The sequence below is a fragment of the Aulostomus chinensis genome, chromosome 2, assembly GCF_037954235.1.
Source record: "Aulostomus chinensis isolate RoL2024-O1b breed Wild chromosome 2, RoL_Achi_v1.0, whole genome shotgun sequence".
In the NCBI taxonomy this organism is placed as follows: domain Eukaryota; kingdom Metazoa; phylum Chordata; class Actinopteri; order Syngnathiformes; family Aulostomidae; genus Aulostomus; species Aulostomus chinensis.
In genome coordinates this window covers 22468081-22481530 of record NC_141321.1, presented here as the reverse complement: position 1 = coordinate 22481530, position 13450 = coordinate 22468081, and the positions used below count along the sequence as shown (strand labels likewise).

At 42.2% G+C, this 13450-nt stretch overlaps 1 long non-coding RNA gene across 1 annotated transcript in view; it reads right to left on the bottom strand.

The window, feature by feature from the left end:
- The window catches only part of LOC147269463 (uncharacterized), an 87711-nt gene that overhangs the window by 13416 nt on the left and 60845 nt on the right, over nt 1-13450 (bottom strand). Inside the window, exons 2-3 of the long non-coding RNA XR_015110079.1 lie at nt 4640-4969; nt 4374-4521 (exon numbers count right to left, since the gene is read on the bottom strand). This is a non-coding gene — a long non-coding RNA (uncharacterized LOC147269463). The remainder of the gene's footprint in view (nt 1-4373; nt 4522-4639; nt 4970-13450) is intronic.

Genomic DNA, 13450 nt, shown 5'->3' with positions numbered 1-13450 from the left:
TCATGTCTCTTTGAGCGAGACATCGTCGTCCTGCTCCCAATGGGCAGACTGGCACGCACATGGCAACCTCCACCATGGGTGAAGTAGGAATGAAGTAACATCGCACTATACTATATGTAAGGAACCCATTTGTTTGGCAGTAGGCTGTAGTATGATGTGCTTCACTTTATCTTCCCCTTCAGATACTGTGTGGCCTTCACAGTCACGAGGGACAGCAGAGCGCTACAGGCGACCCATGACAAAATCTATACATCATGTGAAGACTGCTTTCAGATGAATCGTGTAGGTTATCATGTCAAAATAAAGGATTTTCAAGATATCAGAGGTGTCTTATCTGAATGCCCCTCTTTATAGATTTCCTTCAAAGTGAGCAATTTGTTTTTTATTAATTTTTTATACGTTGCAATGTTGGAATCAAGATGTAGTCGACTCCATTCAGGAGCAGCATATACATAAATTCTTCCATTTCACTCTCACTCACTATTTTCCCACAGCTTTTTTATGTTTGCACTTGGTTGTGTGCATGAAAAATCAATACTTTTTTGTTATGCTTACACCATCCTGGCATCCTACCACCTCTCAGTAGAACATAAAACATTCGCAGACATGGGGTAGACTTGGGGGCAACAAGGCAAAGCAGCCATTCGACAGAAATGGCAATTGCTGCAAAACATTAAATGGGATTGTGTGCAAAGATTTGTTGGTGCTACAGTTTCACAAATCTCTCAGAAAAAAAAAAATTGACAATAAGTGCCAAAAAGCCCCCTCTGCTGATAGTCATGAATAATTTTGTTACACTTCATTTTCAAATACCACAAGGAAAATTGTAGGCATTTTTCACTGCTATTGTAAAGCCTTGGGAGAGAAGCCATGCAACGCAGCCAAAAGACGTTATGATACATACCTGCGCAGAGCTATTAGCATGAGTCCCATCCCCCTTTTTATTTCAATTAAAGCTCTCGCTTTGATTCAGAAGCATCCAAATCTGAAGTGTCTTTGATCTCCTAACCATGGGACGGACGGGGAAAGTCCATTCAGACGGGTGAATAAGAAAGTTGTAATTCCAGGAGAGGGTACAAATTTTTTCCCTGCTGTGGTTTTAGCTAGTACATGGGTACTTAAAAGACCTCACGCCTGGTTTGGCAGTGATGAACAAAACAATTCACTTGGGGGGGGGGGGGGGGGGGGGGGGCGCTGTTGAGGGATGGTTTTCTTTCATTCTGAATCTCACTTCCCCCAAATGTGATTAATCATGAGCCTCCATATGCAGTCTTTAAAGACAGAAGATAATCATTGCTACGAACACTGGCACACCGCAATCAGGTGAAAAAAAAAAATCAGTGTCGTAGTGCTGCATTTTTATGATTAAAAAGCACTTAAAACCACAGAGCCCAGCCTTGCCTGGCGCATCGCTGATGGATAAATCTCTCTGCATTTCATAATATATGGAGTTTCTGAGACTCTAGCACACCTCTACTGATGCCTTTTACATCACCAAACAAAGCTGAAGAGGGGAGCAACAACAGCGATGGTGTGCTGCTGGGAGTACAAGAGGAATTTAAGCGATGTTTCTTGAGTGGATGTTCCAGAATAAAAGAAAAACATAGTTTAGATGAGGAACTTAAAACCAAACACTGGTAATTTATTTTTTACTCATCAGAGAGTGCTAAAAGAAGAGGGGCTGAATTTACACATATAAGTTGCATTATTGCTCTTGGAAAAATTGGAATTTGTAGGCTATTTGGTGAAATTGTAGCTGTGGCTATTGGATTTACTCAGTGTCATATACTGTATATGTGTGGATGTAAACTCGTGCGGTGCGAGCTAGAATGCTAAGCTAGTAGTCAGGAAGCTAGTTCGTGAGCTAGTGGTTTTGCGCAACCATTTTCAAAAATAAGGTAAAAATATATATCTGTTTAAAAAACAACAACAACCACCAAAAAATAACAAGACTTATCTCAAAAATCCAGTGAACACTGCTAGCACCAACATCGTCTGCAGCAGGTCCCTCACCACTGGAGATGTAACCACAACTTTGTCTGTGTTGAGATTACACTTAATTCCAGAAGGACAAGACAAAACTTATACAATGCGGCTTTAAATGAAAACTCCTACGGAAGAAGTTAGCCCTAAGTGTTTTCTAAATCTGCTTTAAAGCTGTTTTTCAAAGAACGAAATACTGAATTCAAATTAGACAAGATATTCCAGCACATCAATCAAACAAATATGATCCAAGAAGAAAAACAAGTGTCAACTTTAACTAGCAGTCGCATGCCTCTGATTCTTGAGGCTGCAGTTAAATGTTACTGCTTCATCTAAGACCTGCCATCTCTTTGATCTTCTCTATTGCCCAGCAGGGCGTGAAGGAACAGCTACACTACAGTTCCAGTGTGAGGGATTGTGGGTATTTTCCTCACTCAAGAGTGTGGGATTATGGGCTGCTAACTGCTTTTGTATGAAAGAAAAACATCAGTGTGCACCGGGTTGGAGCCCCAGTGAACAACAATCGTCTCCCGGAAGCCTGGATGTTCTTTGATGTGCTGCTGAGTGGTTCAGGGCCACACAGGGAAGAGAAGCACAATCAGTCATCTGTTCGACGAAGGGAGAGCAGTGGGCCTCCGTGGCCGAGCGGGGGTCACGTCACAGGGAGGAGGTGAGTACAGACATCCTCTCAGTCATGTTGACTTTACTCTGTTTTAATTACCTTTTATTCACACATCTACCTGTCCTTTAGTGCATAAGGAAATAATACATTAGTCTAATAAGCGTGTTGAGGGTAATAATATCAGACGATCTTTCTTCTCGCCATCTATCGCAGCACTTCATGTGACTCCAGCATGCATATTAAAGCAAGGCAGCCAGCTGTGAAAACAGCTTAATTGCTTGTAATCACTTCTGATGGAACATGTTTCCACTATTTGCTTCCATTAAGGATGCCTTATTTCTCTTATTCTATCAGCCAACTGCTTTCGCTGCATGCCAGGTGGGGCTAGGGGAATAATGAGTGGGTCACAGAGGTTGTTTTCTGTCACTAAAAACCTTCCTCACAGTTTAGTTTCCCCAGATACACATTTACATTCAGGCAGTGAACGCAAATGAACACAAGAGAAATGTGGTCCGGTAGAGGACTTCAAAACAATTTCTTTTTACATATTATTATGTACTTGATTTAGTTACTGATACATCCCGTCCCACCCCAGACCATCTCGCTGACTCTACAGTGAAGAAGAGCCTGCGAAGCTGCTGGCTGAAGGAGAAAGAGAAGTCAATGGTATTAACAAATCATTGAAAACTGATGCAGATTCAAGGCTCATGAGTTTGATTCACAGCACCTACTTCCACTTCATCTCAGCATCTCTCCTGACAAGCTGAATCAATAGCAGCAGCTAGTAGAACAGCCATTCATATTCATTTCTATGGAAGGTTCATGAGAGGGGACAGTCGGCACTGACAGAGACTGATGGACAGGTGAGGAGAGCATCTGGAAAGGTCAGTAAAATGTGTGTTTTTATATATATATATATATATATCGTTGACTTCCTCAGCTGTTTCAGTTGGGAGCACGTTCAGGCCAATGTGCTGCTGATGTGCTTCAGGTATTTTTAGCTGCAATTCCTTGTTTTTGCAATGAATCCTATGGCTTTCTAGTTCCCAGTCATGCCACCATTCAATGCACCTTTGATGCTTCATGGCTGGCAATGGTTCTTAGCCATCTTCCAGCTTTTGGCTCTGGATCATGACAGGAAGTGAAAAATACTGAAGAGATTGCTAAAGCTGTGGTTTTGTTTCTAGCATGATATTATATAATACGCTATATGGTACAGTTCTCATTCCCCCGCAATGCTAAATAAGATGGACAAAAGTTTTAAGAATATAATGATGACAATCATTAACAATCTGTGCAATCTGTTCTCTTGCTGGGATTTAGTGATGTAAAAGAAGATTTAGAAAAAAGACATTTTATTTTACGTTTATAATGTATAACTGCTATATAGAAAATAATGATTCAACAGTTCAAAAAATATATTCACTCACTAAATAAATGCTTGTGGCCTGCTGAGCCAGTGCCGTTCCTGCAGCTTTACAATGCCTGGTCTACACTCTGGTGGGTCATCCAACACTCTGGTTTACAATAAATCTCTATAAAGTGCACTTAAGTCATGTTGAAATATAAAATTATAATCATGCACATGCAGGCTCATGTTCCTTTAGATGAGTGTATTACAGAACTCATAGACTGCCTCATATCCAGGTAGACATGTAGTCTATGTGGCACCATGCAAGTCCAAAATGTGAATATAAATGTGATATATGACTATAATAAATAATAAATAGAACAGTCACACTGTCTCTCAGAACATCTACATACACACCAGCACATCCAGAACCTTTAGAATGGCGCAGATGACGTTCACGTCAGTACGGTTCATCCCTTGTGCTGAGTGGAGCACAAGGCTCCTTGGAGCAGAAGTCCACCGCAAACACAAAAACACCAAAGGAATAATGGGATTCAGGCCAGAACTGGTAGCCAAAAGAGAGCATCTATTAGTAGGCTAGTATTGCTTTTCTCTCTTTTCATAAATGAGTAGCTGAGTATTCAATTACGAAACTGCTGCAGTGCTGTGTTGGACTTTCTCACCGAATTCTCGGAATGACTCCCCATGAGTTGTGGCACAGCTGGACATCCACCGCAGGTCCGATGCCGCTGCTGTTAACACCGAGTCCCTCCCGCCTGCCGTGAACCACATGCACCTTGCAGCAGTGTGCAAAGCTACATTGCGAAGCTTGAAACAGTCAGTGGTCTATCACGTCAGTGGTCTATCACGTCAGTGGTCCATCACGTCAGTGGTCTATCACGTCAGTGGTCCATCACGTCAGTGGTCCATCACGTCAGTGGTCTATCACGTCAGTGGCGTGGAGCAGGTCTTCTTACTTGCTCCACCAGTTCGCTGTTTGCCAGTTGTGTGTCCTGGGGAGGTTTAAGAAGAGAAAATAACTGTTAAAATCTTTCTCTTTGGAACAATCCAGAGGACAGTTAATACTGGCCAGGATGTGGCCCGCATCTATGCCAGAGGTGCCAAACGTGGCCCAGATGAGGCCCAAATGTTGACACTAATGACGCTTCACAGTTTGATAGGAGCAAAGGGGTTACCAGCCAGATAGTGATTAAAACTATTCACAAGTTTTGCATTTCATGAATCATCCAGCAGGTGTGTTCCTATGATTTTATTTCGCGTGTGCAAATTCATTTTGACAACTTCAGACGGGACAAAGCCTTGTGCACCTCCTGAGGTCTCTGCTGCCGTCCCATCCACCCCCCTCAAGCATCGTGCCCACGCCGAGTGTCTGTTGGTGAAATTCAGAGAGAAAAGCTGCAAAAAGCTTTGAAAACCAAACCTCAGAATCACTTTTATCTCTCGTCGTGTCTGTGTCACATCACCATTGTGACATATGTTTTCAGTGAGGCGGAACCATATGCACTTAATTTTTCTGTTCGCAAGAAATTAATCAGTATCTTCTGTTGTATTGATAAAATCTGAATATTTGGGATAAATAGTGATTAAATATGCTGCTTGAATTAATATTTTGATCGAGATTAAAGTGATCCTCTGTTTTGTTTTTTTTCCACACACCCTGGTAAGAAAAACAGTAACTCATCTAATGGTCCATATCCCACCAAGAAATGACATTTTATTTAGCTGTTGGAAGGTTGCAAGTTATAATTTACAGAACAGTTTGTCCAAAAAAGGATGTGAATAATTTCATTGATAATTTATGCGTCAAATCATTCAAAAACAAGATTGACTCATTGCCGTTTGACAGATGTGAGGTTTTGCTGCTCTTGTGGCAAGCTACTCACAACAATGTTCTCTGAAAAACTGGTGAACTAAAACAAAACCTAAAGTAAAACTTTCTCGATACATTTACTTCCTGACCACCAAAAACAGGTCTTCTATTCCATTTAGAACACCTCTGGGAGCTAATATTAATTCTAATACCACAAATTAATGCTAAGTTCTTTTATTGAAATACATCTTCTCCATGAATTTCATTAAAATGTGTTGAGATTTCTCAGATAAACGATATTATAGATATGATCAAGATGTTTTACAGAAGATTTTAGAATGTGACTTCATCTGCAACGTGTGTATATCAACCTAGAGCAGTCTTCAAGATTTCCAATATCTCCCTCTAGCATTCCATGATGCGTTCACTGATTCAAAATGTTATCAGTTTGGGTTTCTTTGCTGAATTCACAACTTGCTCTGCAAATGCGTTCACCATGACAGAAACTTACTAACACATGCAGCCTACTGTACCTTTTAGTGAATGTAAAGTACACAGCACGAGCTAACCATGAAACACAATGTGCCACCAGGACTCGCTGATTTAATTCTAAACGCTTCCAATGAAGTCAGAGCAAACGCCGAGGTGGAGAGATGAGGCACTTAGAGTCAGCAAAGGAAACACTAATCACACGCGCTGGACCAATTACCCGACAGTAAGCAAAAACAGCCACTTGGAGACTCACTACAGACACAAAGCAGAAGAATGATACTTCACTAGCCAACCTGTCCGAGTTACACTGATGGGATGTGATGCCGGCTGCCCAACTGCGGTTATATCTTCCTCCACTAAATAATCCAATAGGAAGTGTTACTAATGTCCTCCAACAAACCCAGGGAAAACACTGATCAATGTTCAGCAATCAGCAGATTGATCACACACCGTATCAAGACGGAAACAGCACTTCCTCTCATTTCTCAATGTGCTGTAGAGCCAACAAGTGGGTTTTCCACCATCATAATTAGATAAACAAACTGATGCCAAGACAGAGGCGAAATATTATCTTGCAGATCCTGTAGCACTATTGTTTGTATGGTGCGGCATCAGCTGCCAAATACACACCAGAGACCAGGTGCTATTTATACACTGCCAGAGACAGTTCTAAAGAATCCCTCGAGTAAAATGGCTTGATAAAAATGAACAAAGTAGAGACAATTTGGCAAATTAATTTCATGATATTCTATTTTTTCCCCCATCCTATCTCTGTCATTCTCTTCATCCCCGCTGCTTCCCACAGTCCTGCCTTGCGGGCAGTAAATATATGCACCATGAACACATTTAATTTTCCCTGTTAGTCCACAGAGCGGCCAGAGGTGAGCTTTAATAAGGATCAATGGCACTTTATCTGGGACAGGACCCACTCCCCTGCATGCAAATCACAAAACCAGCAATAGATTCAATTAAAAAGAGAACCCCCATCCACTGGCACTGGAAATTCAATTAAAGGATTTATGCAAAGGTTCACTGGCTTTTTTGTGTTGCTGTTTCTGTTTATGTAATGAGCTTTTCATATCAGGAATCAATACGTAATCTGGAGTCGGGCCACGGGGAGGGTGGTGGATTGCTTTTTTATGCATTTGGGATATACTTCAAGAACTGGCATTTCTATACAGTAGTTAGCAGGAGATCTGACCACACCGTCATGAGTCCCCTCACAATAGCCCTCATCCACCAAGAGTGTGTCGGCATGAATATGTGCTGAAACCGTGCGTACTGCCATTATCAACATTCACATGAATATTGGTCATAACACAACAATGAATTTATCTCTTTTAAGAACTAAACTTGATATAAACACTGAGAATTCAGATAAGAGTTCAGAGTAAGGACCAGGAGGGCGGTACACAATAATAAATAAAAGCGGCTGTCGTGTTTCCCAGGCTGGATGAGACAAACTCAGAATCAGGCTTTCAAATGAATCGAAACTAATTTGGGGTTTGGGATTTATTACTCGTCCTCTGTTGTAGCCACACATGAAAGTCCAGGATATGTAATTCACATCATACTTTAGAGTGAAATGATCCTCAGCAGAGACGCTTTCAAAACCCTCCCAGCAAAGAGGCTAAAAGGGCTGCGGACCCTCAAGCGGTCCAGTCTGCACCCTGAGGTGTATGTTTTAGCCTAATGAAATGGGATCTCAATAGACAATAATCCTTGTAACAAGATTGAATGGGGACACCCGTGTCAATATTAGCAAATGGGATTGCTGGCTTTTTGTGTCTGTGCACGTACACACACACACACACACACACACACACACACACACACACATACATACGTGCTTGTCTGCATGCTCTCATACCTGAGAGCATGCGCCCAACTGTGCAAAAGTGCTCTCTCACTGCTTCTCCACCCAGGTTTTAAGTGGAACACAGAAATATGAGTGTTCTGGCTGGACCTCAAGGCTGTGGGTGGGGACCCATAACATTTTCTCACACCTACACGATTAGAGGATTTAAGCCCCCCAAAGTTGCTCAGAAGTTTTTGATTAATCTGCCACAGATGCGCCAAGAGGGGTTGTTCCAAGATAGAGGTGTAAAAACGGGATGCTGTGTCGACAGAAAAGAGGTGCATAAAATAAAAGCTGTACAATAAATATCTGGCTAGTTAATGAAAAGGGGGCGCAGACATTAGCTGCCATGCTATGATGCATCCCTGGGATAACTGCTACAGTGGCAAGCTAACTCATTACAGTTCATAGTTCAGTATGGAGGCACTTCAGTGAACAGTAGCATCATTTAAAAGGTTTGTACCACTCTGTGTGGCTATATGTATGTATTAGAGAGAGTGATGTAGGGAGAAAGAGAGAGAAAGCTGTTAAATCAGCCAGAAAAGTAGAAATATCAGAGCAATAAATTGCATCACATTGTGTGCATAACATTAACATTGTGCTCACCTAATGATGAGGTGCAAATTTATTAGACACTTGTGATTAAATCCAATGTAACAGAAGTTACACCTTAAAAATAAAAATGGTGTTAAATCTGCACATCATGAGGAGGCAATGTTAAGTGCTCTACCCTTCAGCCCATCTGCACATTCAGTGACGGAGAGGAGCAAGATGTGTAGAAAAGAAGACTGAAATTACCATCTGTATGAAAAGTGAAACTAGACAGTCTATTCACATCCTGGCCTGGCTATAAATAGGCCAGCGCACACACACGGCTAATGTGGTGGATTAGTAGCAGGAAGCAGACAGGCAGTCATCGCAGCTCTTGTCGTCCTTAACGCAAGGGTCCTGGATCCCAGCAGACGTCACCTTATCTACCAAATCAGTATCGGGCAGAAGCCTGGTCCATTCACAAAAGCAGCTCCATACAACACTCAGCGCCATAGTGTCATTCACAAAGTAGGTGTAGGGTCCTGTTTCAGTAGTTGATATTCTGTCAGGATGTTACTCCCCCTTTCCTCTTCATTGCACCATATAAAGATGGTGTGTAACACTATCCACACACAGGGCCTTTTATTCGTATTTATTATATGGAGGCTGATGGTAAAAGATCAGGGCTAAAGTGCCCATTTTTCTTCAGATTCAATTACATAATGCTCACAAAAGCTCTGTCTATTCCAATAAGGTCTGATGGATGGATACCTCTGAGCTGTTCTTGGTTCGCCTCCAAAATTGAAGTCACATCACACAAGTAACACACATACTCCTACTGTAATGGGCTTGACGTATCCCACCAGAAATTATAGCTCTTTTCTTGAGAATTTTGTTCTATAAATTATTTATTAATGTGTCTAAATTACAGCCGTTTTGAGCTAGTTATCATTTTTGCTTTAAAAAAAAAAAACGTGATTGCTGTTTTGTTTAAGTGAATACGGCAGCCTGCTGCTTTATCCTGCTAACAGCAGAGCACCAGTAGACACTCCCTCACCTTTCCCTCTCTCCTAATCACCAATTAGGACTCTATTAGTCTGGCCTGGCAGCTCATTTGCTCTGGAGGCAGCTGAGGGGGCCTGGTGTGTGGGACCCCCTGCTCACGGTGTTCCACACCAGTGACCACAGCACCACACAGCTGTCACAGTAACATTGCCACCATGGCTCTGTGTTCCACAAGTGAACATTCCCTTTTCCTCCTTCTTCACTTCCTGCCTAACAATGATTGCCAGAGACTCTCCATATGAGGGGAGGGGGTGGGGGTGTTAAAAATGGATGACAGTCAACACAAATCTGTGGAGCCACTTGGTAGGCACTCCCTTAAATGTCTGTCCCCTTGGTGAACGGGTAAAGTAGGACTCTTATTAGCTAAGTAGGGAGGCATCCTTCAGAAGCTGGATGAACCCCACAGCCAGCTGCCTGAGGAAGCCCGGGGGTGGTTGGGGGTGGGCAGGCAGAGGTACGCTAGCTAAGGAAGAAGTATGATGAGAGGGCAAAGCATGGACTAACTCACATTCAGAGCACTAAACAGCCCCTTGGCCACATCGTGAAATTACTCCACTGGCACGCAAGACAAGGTTTAAAGCCGGCAGGAACTTGTTAGAGCTGATAGCTCCCTTTCCCCCCTCCTCTTGGCTAATGTCACCCCGGAGGGCCTTGGTCAAAAGTTCAGCAGGAGCGTGTAGAATGGTGGGTGAGTGCCAAAGGCAGCAAACATGGATAATACAAGCAAAATGTGGAGGGAGTGTGTTTGTGTGTTCACAAAAAAGTGCATGTTTAGGTGTGAGTTTTTGCATCAAAGTACGACAAGCTGTCGAACCCAGGTAGGATACAATTTACTCCCTTAGCCTCCACATGGTAACAATTGAACTTCACTCTACTTGCTCTTGGAACCAGGATTTTGTTTTCCACTGCACATAGCAGCCACTCAGTGTACCCGATAAGCATACAGACACCACATAACACCTGATTCTCTGGGTCTGAGACTTTTTGGTAAACCAGGTTGACCAATTGATGACCTGCACCTGGAACCTTGAGACAAGTGGTGCCAAAAAGTATGTGGTACAGTAAACAAAAAAGTACATTACCATGCAGTGGAAAAGCAGCAAATGACAGATTTATTGTTGCAGCACTTCTGCTTCCTTTTTTGGTTCCATCCCAATCCAACTTGTTGGGATAATACAGTATGTCATAACCACGCAGTCTGTGTGTTTTCATTATTTTAATATATAAACTAACAAAACAATTGTGATGGTTTTTCAGAAGGTGTACAAGTATTGCCCTTCCTCACTACTACAGGCTTCTACAACAAGCAATTTTATTAAGTGAGGGCAAAACAAATCAAAGATAGCTAATGTATATTTTGGCTTTCGTTAGTTTCATTTTGTTATCCCATTTCCAATATGCTGGCATCTGCAGTCTCTGCAATCTCCATGGATCCCAGGAGCATGTACAAGCAATTAAAACAATAGCATCTTTACGCCCCTGCAACCAATAAACAAGCTAATGTCACTGCTCTATAAAGACACTTAGCGTCTGGGGCAATACCCCAGCTGGATTAGAACACAGCTATGTGCTTTTAATACCCCACCATAAAGAAGGTTTAAAGAAATGCATGCACTTTATTAAAGAGACTCTAAGGAAATAATATCAAATACATAACCGAGAGAACACATTGAAGTTAGGGTGTAAATTCAGACTGTATTATTTATCATTCTACATTGCAAGTGTCTCGGGACAGTTCTCAAAAAGGAATTCTTTTTTAAATGAGTATTAAACATTGCTACATCAAGCTCTTCATTAAGCACGCATGTTTAAGAATGAGTGTATTCTCCCTATACAGTATTTGTCAGTGCATATTTAGCCATTCCAATGTAAAACGCGCTGAGGTCCTATACCAGCCATCGGTCAGTGTAAATGCAGAACCTCAGAGTGTCCAGTTTTGACATCAGTGCAGCCTGGAACACAACCAGACGTGTGGAGCGTTTGTGGTGCTGACTGGGCATTGGCAAGGGAATCTCCAGCCTTAACCTCTAGAGGGGAACAAGAGCGCAATGGGATCCCACACAGCCACAGGTGCCATCTGGGCCTGAGCTGGAGAACTTCCCTCTGCCCAACCGCACCGCAAGCCCAAGGGCAAGGAAGTCCTTTCCATGAGTCAGTACATTTTTCCTGTTAAATCTTGAAAATAAGAAGAGAAAGATGTTGGGAAACGTGTGTATATTATGGAAGGAGAGAAAAAGGGAGAGAGATGGAGAGAACAGTGGTGTCGATGAGGGGAGAACGACATGAAATGTGTGGGACCATGTCTCAGATTCCTAATATACTGCTTTCATTGGCCTTGCTGCAGTGGTTTAACTGTTCTGGGAGGGGTGCAGTACCTTTACTTTCCTTTTACTCTGGCAGACCATGGATTTGCCTTAACCCTGTTCTTTCTTTCCCGTAGATTACATTTTATTCTGTGTTTTACAAAACGGCTAATGGGACTTTCCTTTACCCCAGGTAGATAAGCCGTGCAGCTGGGCAAACAGAACCCCAACCTTGCACCGGGGTCAGTAAAATGGGGTAACACGAGAAAGAAAGACTCTTAGAGGGGGCGTGAAATGAAAATAGTATATGAGAGAATGTAGGCTTGCATTGCACAATACTGGCACGGAGGCAAGCCCTGTGGCCTCCAAGGCCAGATTATGCAATCATGTTCCTCAGCGATGGAAAGAGCTGGTCAAACTGAGGTCAAAAGGGCAGTTGGGTAATAATAAAGATGGGACCAACAATAGTGGGAGACAACAATAAAAAACAAGTGATATTTTCGGTTCACAAATTGAAGGAGCCAACAACCCTCAGGCCACATCAGGAGATTGAGAGACTGCCCAACGCTGCAGGTGATGTCGCTCATCTGGTCCTCAGTGCCGTCCCGGCTCCTCGTCTACAGTGAGAGGCTTACAAGCTAATCGATGTTCTGGAGCTAATGTCAGATAGTAAATCATGACCAGAAATTAACAATCAAACTCTTGAAATGAACTAAGATGCAACAGTTGGGTGCAGTCACAGGAACACTGATGTAGAAAGTCTATCCATCTATCTGTTTCAGTACATTTATTATATGTGAATTATCTCAACCAAATTTGGTGCGTAAGACAAAAACAAAATTGAGAGATTAATTTTTTGAGGTGATCGGGACAAAACAGTAGATCCTGGATCCTGGATGAAATGTTTTCTAGTTTGCATTTCTCCCTGTTAGAAGTAGTCATTGTACATCCAGCTCACACAGAAGATCAGATCAAGCTGATTGAGTGGGAGTTTACTGGAAGTCAGATTGGGGTTAAAGATACCTTACAATGACCAAAGCAAAATGAAGCCAGCGCAGCTCGTTCCTCCCTCAGCTTTAATATATGGGTTGGTGCACCCAACAAATCATAATAGAGAATTTAAATGCCAAGTATAACTTCCTGAAGAGAATCTGGGTATTTCAAGGGGGTGATCTGGACCTCTTCAGTATGAGCTCATGAATACTAAGTAGTTTTATGGCAACAGTGTTCACAAGACATTTCATCCAAGTGTGTGTACGCTAGGTTTAAGGTACAGTAAAATGTAGAGGTTAAAACAAGGGTCTTGCTCACATCTGAAACATAACTAAAAGCCATGAATGCCATGAATGAACAAACATTTAAAGTACTCATAAACTCCGCTGTCTTCTAAATTCTCTCCATTAGAGAATATTAT